This window comes from Opisthocomus hoazin, chromosome 15 (genome assembly GCF_030867145.1).
Source record: "Opisthocomus hoazin isolate bOpiHoa1 chromosome 15, bOpiHoa1.hap1, whole genome shotgun sequence".
Taxonomy (NCBI): domain Eukaryota; kingdom Metazoa; phylum Chordata; class Aves; order Opisthocomiformes; family Opisthocomidae; genus Opisthocomus; species Opisthocomus hoazin.
The window spans coordinates 24,690,796-24,697,624 of NC_134428.1; the positions used below are offsets into that span (position 1 = coordinate 24,690,796).

General features: G+C 46.1%; 1 long non-coding RNA gene across 1 annotated transcript; it reads right to left on the reverse strand.

Moving 5' to 3' along the window:
• Window positions 1–402: 402 nt before the first annotated feature.
• Window positions 403–5,781, reverse strand: LOC142363320 (uncharacterized). The gene is made up of 3 exons (XR_012765656.1): window positions 5,664–5,781; window positions 4,766–4,878; window positions 403–518 (listed from the first exon to the last, which is right to left on the reverse strand). It is a non-coding gene; the product is annotated as an uncharacterized LOC142363320 (long non-coding RNA).
• Between the last annotated feature and the right edge of the window lie 1,048 nt (window positions 5,782–6,829).

The following is a 6,829-nucleotide window of genomic DNA, read 5'->3' on the forward strand; positions in this document are numbered from 1 at the left end:
CAGGTGAGTCACGCGGCATCTCATGGGGAAGGAGGAAACAAAGGTGTGACAGATTCTGCCCCAAGCCAAACTGCAGAGACAAGACATGAAAGAAGTGAGTCCAGATTCATATAAAACCAAATGAGAGTCAGATCCTTTATTATTTTAACCAGTTCCACTGTCACCACAAAAGGCTCATAAAGGAGGACCATTTTGTCACGCTATTGTCTTGTTATCAATAAAAAAGGGCAAGGCAGATAGATGGCATAGCAGCAGTGAGGCTTACAAAGCTTTGGGAGATGAAGCATAACAAAGCATCTCAGCAATGAAGTGCTTCTGAAAAACATTTTTCCCAGGTCATTCATTCTTGAGAAATAAGCAAGCAAAAATTAACTCCAACCGGGCTGTTATACTCGCCTTCGTTCCAGTTCCCTGGTCCCATCAGATGGTCTGTGACACACCGTAACTCACTCTCTCGCTGAGACTTTCAGCTCATTGCTCGACACAGTTCTTCTCAGAGGTATGGTGGCGGTTAAATCCTGGGGAAAAAGTATTTAGCTGGATGAGACAAGTTGAGCCAGCTTAGGGCGAAGTGAGAATTTCAAGTGGTCTTGTTTTACTGCAGCATAACCACAAAAGGACATCACCTGAAGGGTGATTTGGCTTTGCTGCCAGTTTTAGTACCAAGTTTAAGTTAAGCCCTGAGTTGATACGCTATCAGGTGCAATCCACATCCCATTAAACTCCCTTCCCACTGGACAAGACAGCCCGATCCCTATGAAACAGTCAACAGCATGGCAGTACTTTCCCATTTGCTTGCCCTAGGAGCAGCCACCTCCCAGCTACTTCCCAGGCAGGTCTCCATACCTGACCCCCTAACGCAGTAATTGTAACAGGCCACTGACAACAGAGGTGGCGATTATTTATTATCTGCCTCCTCCTCATCCCAGAATCGCCCAGCGACTCTCACCTGGGTGGCTGTGGGCCCCGTACCTCAGGAGCTGCTACCATTCAGGACATCACCGCTCCTCATTTTCATACAAAAGCCACCAGTAAACGTGTGGCACTCACCTGTGTGTGCTGCCAGAACAGGACCTGGGGCACAGGCACACCCTGCAACGCCCTTTCCAGATAACCAATGTGCTTGCAGGCTGTGACATTCGGGTCCAACTAGCCACAGATGTCCCCCGAGAACAGCGATGGTCATGGTGGTACAGGCACTCTGAGCATCAGCTTGCTACACCAGAATTCCCCAAAAAACGCATGCTGATCCACTTCAGGGATGTGATCATTAAACTCAGGTTCATGTTCATATTTACAGATAGTTTTAATGGGCAGGGGGAAACAAACAGGTATTTTATTCAAGCCTCTCACATGCATCTAAGATGACATGTGTGAAGCAAAATACAGAACATAACCTGGAAAAATAAAACACAGCAAAAGAAATATCTGTCCCCAGCAGAAAATTGCTGTAAAGGGCAAGATTTGTGGATTTAATTTCAAAATTCCTTTCACCAACAGAGAAGGAGGAGGTAAATCACAATGCCAAATAATAAACATGAAGGAAAGCAATAAACAAAATCTATATAGTTTATCTTATTGCTGTAGTTACAGAACATGTTTGTTCTCTGAAGTAATGCATGAGACACTGATAACTCAGTGCCTGCAGTCAAGTGTAGGATTGATTCCACGTTTAAATAAAGTTCATATCCTTGACCTCATGTAGGAAGACTGCAGCCCTTATATCTGATAGCCCAAATGCCGCCTCTCACGACACCCCAGAGAACGCAGGGGTACGCAGGAGGTGTGCCAGGTTTGTGTCTGGGGTGAATCCCAGTCCATGCTCACCACTCAGAACACCTTTCCTTATGGGGCAGCCTGCCCCCAGGATATACCTACCCCAGGTGTTTCTGAGGGGAGGATTTCCTGCTGACCAGGGATGTATGGAGTCCATCAGCCCAGCCCCAGGGCCCCGCGGTCACACCTTCCTGCTGCACCCACGTGGAGATCGCATGAGCAGAACGCTGCCATTCCTTCAGTCCAACAATGGGTGAAGGTGAGCTCTTTCTGAGCATTAACTCCAGTTCAGGGCATGTGTTGTGCTTACAGATTAGCAAGGAAGTAAGTAGGATTAAAAGCCTTCAGACTACACAAAAGCCCCCACCTTCCCCCCAAAATTAACCTGTTTGCAGCCATGAGTGGATATATCATGAGGGCTATCTCCTGGCATGGGACAAGGTCTGCTTCACTCCTTATGAGAGTCCCAGAGGAATGTAACACCTCCTAGAGCTGGAGGCAGCGGCCTGGAAGAGGAGGTGTAGAGAGCAGCAGCATGTGGCTACTCCCTTAATGCCAGCAGAAATCTGGGGACTGAGATAGGCCAAAGCAGATGACAGAAGTGGCCTACAATAAGGCCCTGCCATAAACCAAGTCAGAAGGTGGCTCTGATGGGTGCCAAACAACAGTCCTTGGGAGGACACAAGCACAGCAGCCCAGTTCTCCTTTCTCAGGACTTGTACAGGATGGACTTCTTCACATCCATCTGCCTGGGTTTATTCATGGTTTACACAGGGGCTTGGTTTGGCTCCTAGAGAGGTGCAGAGTAGAAGCTATTTCCTTCAAAACTCAAAACTGTTTCAGAAAAACCACACATTTTGTATCACTTTGCTTCCCCTAGGCCAAATTCTCAGCACGAGCAGCAGTGGCTTGTGTGTTCTGTCTCTCTTCTATTCCAAAAGCTGCTCAATTAAAACTCTGGAATCTGTCCGGAGAACAAGCGGTACCAAATCTAACGTGTCAGTGATCAAAATATTCACTGACCTCCCCAGCAAGATCTTGTCAGTGTACAGTTGGTCTCTGAAGCAACCAACAACTCCTGAAATGCTTAATGGAGAGTGCAAAATATCTCTTTTGGTTCACTCTAGCTCTAATTTAAACCAGGACTGGTTCATATATTGTGAAGCACACATTGTTGATGATTCTTTGCTAAAGACTGGGTGACCAGGAAGCAAGCCTTGGCTTTGAAATACAGCATGGGAGGGAATATCTGCTGAACAAAATAAGAAAACCCCTGAACCATTGTTACTTCTCACCAGCTCAACCTCAGGGCTCTTGTGATATCAAGCCAGCATTCAAATTTTGCAGATTCTGACTACAACCTGATTCAGTAATTCTCACTTGCGTGAGCAGGATCTGCTGTCACAGTCGCATCACAGCCTGTGGGACTACTCACCCAAGTAAGAAATACTTGGGCCGGCTTTTAACAGACATTCATGGGCCTCACGGGACGCCTGAGCGCTTGGGGTACTGAAGAAAGGAAAGCACATTCCTTACAAACAACAAGGATTAAAGGAGTGACCATCTATGATAAAGGAGCATGATTCACCTCCCCTAAAGCTGAAGAGTCACCTTCCTTTCACTACTGAAACGAAGTCGATCCTGTTACAGAACTACACCAGAGACCAACACAGAAGCAAAGGACTTCCTCCTCCAAAACTGTCCGCTTGACATTAAGCCACAACCCACAAACCTTCTTTAAGTCAGAGCTATCCAAGAAGACAAACTGGTTTCACACTCATCAGTGTTTCCAAAATCTCCCTTAGCTCTCTGACCTCCAGCACAGAGCTGACGGCCTGGGGTCCACACCACCCTGGTCATTCAAGCAGCTGTAGTGGTTGTTATCTTCCCCCACCTTCCTGTACTGCCCAGTGCAGCAGCCCAGCCCCCAGCAAACCCCTCTGATACTTCCAAGCTCTTGACCTACTCCTCTGAAGCAAAATCCCACCTAACCTTTCTGTTACTGGGCAGAAGCTTCCAAAGAAGCAGAAGGAAGCATCTTCCCACACACTGGGAGCTCAGGGATGGAATTTGTTGCCACAGGATACCAGAGATGCCAAGATACAATTAGACAAATTCATGGAAGACACGTCCACCATGGACCCTTAAACACAAAGGGGCGTCTCCATCCCCTGGCTTAGGAATTCCTCTGACACAGACAGCTGAAACCAGGGATTCACAGGTCTAACTCAGAGGAGTCTGTCTGTAAATTCTTATACACAATTCAGCAAGAGCTTGCACCCATTTCAAAGTTTTTCGGATATAGAAGCACTCTTCTGAACCAAAAAAGTGACAGTTGAACAGAAGAAATAGCTAAGAAAAGTCACATGAAAATGTGATTGACTGTGAGCTTACTCAAACCATCCCTTTCGGTTCCAAAGTACAACATAACAGATTAGCCCATCCCATCACATGTCTCCAAACAAGCCTGCAAGGAAGCTGTCCTTTCAGCTAACACAGATCTAATGCTTTTCTTTACACCACTACTGAGGAAATGTTTCCTGTACCAATAAGCAGAATAAGTGCATAACAACCAGTAATTGCAGTGGCACTTCACTAAAACAGTGTTACGTGATGCCTCTCTGTTGGCTAGTCATAACTTCAATAGCATGGGACTACAGAGGGCTCTAACTCTGCCAAGTTGTGAGCTCTCCAGGGGATGCCAAACTGCCCCTCACAAACTTACTTGGGAAAGTAATATGAAAATTCTGTCTGTGCAATTGCACTATAAAGTCTTCATCAATTCTTTGACTCTTCCCACTTAAAAAACCGTTCTCACTTTAAGGCAGCTCATTTCCATGCTGAATGGGTGGAGAGGGACAGAGGCTACCACTGGAGTTCAACTTTTTTAACAAGTAACACGAGTTACGTGACACCTAAAGATGCCTCAGGAAGGGTTGGGCCTTTGCTGCTTGGAACAGAGTCAAAGAAGTCACCTGGCATCACTCACCGTGTCCCCTGCGATCAGCTGGATACCACCATATAAAAAGGTGACACTGGAGAAAGAGCTACTCCTGCGGGCAGCTGCTGGACTACATGCTGCCTTCTAGGATTCACGAGGTTCTGCAAGGAGAAAAAGTAAGTTTTGGCAGGTATGGCTGCTTTCTCTTCCAGCTAAATAATTAGGTTAATGATTATTAATAAGCAAGTTCGTACTCTATGCAGGAATGTGTATGTTGCTGCTCTTCCACATAATTTGGCGGAGCAACTGATCTCCAGTTGAACTGGATGTTGCTCTTGGCCAACTCCAGCCATTCTATTACCACTTTCAAGGGTTTTTTTAAATAACAAACCAATGTGCTCAGAGAAAAGACAGAGGCAGAAAGGGACGGTGAAAAATATAAGCAAAATGAGACACAATTTCAAAACAGTGATTCGTCAGTGGTTGTGGCTGTTCTAGGACATAGGCTACCTGAAACTTTGCTCTGTGAAGGCAACATACTACTAAACTGATTGAACCAACGGAGGATCTGTGGCACAGGCTCTTTGCTGTGTTGCAGTGAGGTATGTTATAGAGAAAAACACCATGTTTGTATTTGAGAATTTCTAATACAAGCAAGACCTGACTGTCTCTGGTCATGGAGCAGGTGGTGATAGCTGACAAAGTACATCACGCAAAAAAAAAAGTAACAATATACAAAGAAAGATACTCTTACAAAAAAATACAAATTTTAGGAGTCTCAGTGCTGGAGGAATGTTTTTGTTCACCGGTGATTAATACCAGCTCTGATTATTTACACAAGACGCCCACCCCTCAGTCTATCTCCTTCCACAAACGCTGAGGGCACTGAAATTGCCCTGGTGCTAACAACCACCCCGGGAGCAAGGCAAACCCGCGTCACTCTCACCATACTGGAGCTGCTGTTGGTTCCAAGGGCTGTGAGCAGATGCCAGGAGGATCCTCTGCTTCAAATTCCCAGCTGCAGTGTGCAGAGACCCAGGGCAGCTTTCCAATACAGCCACAGAGACAACCTGCAGAAGTACATCCGCTGTCCGTGAGCTTCCATTCACCCTGCAGGGACCCACACCTCCCCTTGGAGCGCACCTCAGGAAAGGCTGAAAGCCCTTACAGCAATTAAAGAGCGAGCTGGTTCCAGCCAGCAGTAAGGAAGCCTGCAGCCCGGCTGTGGATGTGCTCAGAGCACTCCACGGCTCTCCAGCTCCATTTGCAGCCCGCTGGTCCTGACAATCTGGGCAGCAAGCAGAATTTTTGCAGAATTTCAGGAGAGTATCTGTACTGCAAAGAGACAATTCACAGATCATGTATCCTTTTTAGGCTTGAAAAGGCGAATCACTCAGAGAAAGAAGAACAATGAAGGGAAAAGAAAGGCCACCGCTTTTAATTGCACTTACAGCTTTACTCATCTTAGGTAAGTCAGCTCAGCTCTACCACCATGCTGAGGGCTGATTTCCACACAGCTGAATACACAGATTAGAGCAACAGAGCGAGGTGTTTCTGGCGTTATCAAGACTTTGCGGTGTGGTTTGGGCTCCAACACAGAACATGTAGCGCTACGTAACAAAAATAGCAGGAATCATTAGGACGTGTGCTCAGTGTTGGTAGATAACAGAGTACTTAAAGATGAGCGTAAACCAGTGGAGAATGAAAAATGCGCTTCATTTCATACCCCCTGGTCTCTGTTCTTGCATTTCTGTTGGGGTCTATGACAGCTAGAAGAAAATTGGTTTATTTCTACTCATCTAACTATTCCACTTGTGGTTTGTTGTTTTTTTAGGGCCATGTGTGAAAAGTTTAAATCAGGTATGTGTGTAACATCACTGAATGCTGTGAAATGTTTGTTTCTGGGTTATCAGTCATACAGCAGACACTGAAAAGTAACATCAGTTACCTGCAATAGCCACTTATAATAGGCAAAATCCACTTTTATCCATTCAGCAACAGCCACTTAAGGGCAATCTAGTGCCAGGGAACCTCCACGAGGTTACTAACAAACACCCACAATACTTCCCAGAGCTCCACAAGCCCACAGGCTGGAGGAGGGAAGGTGTAACA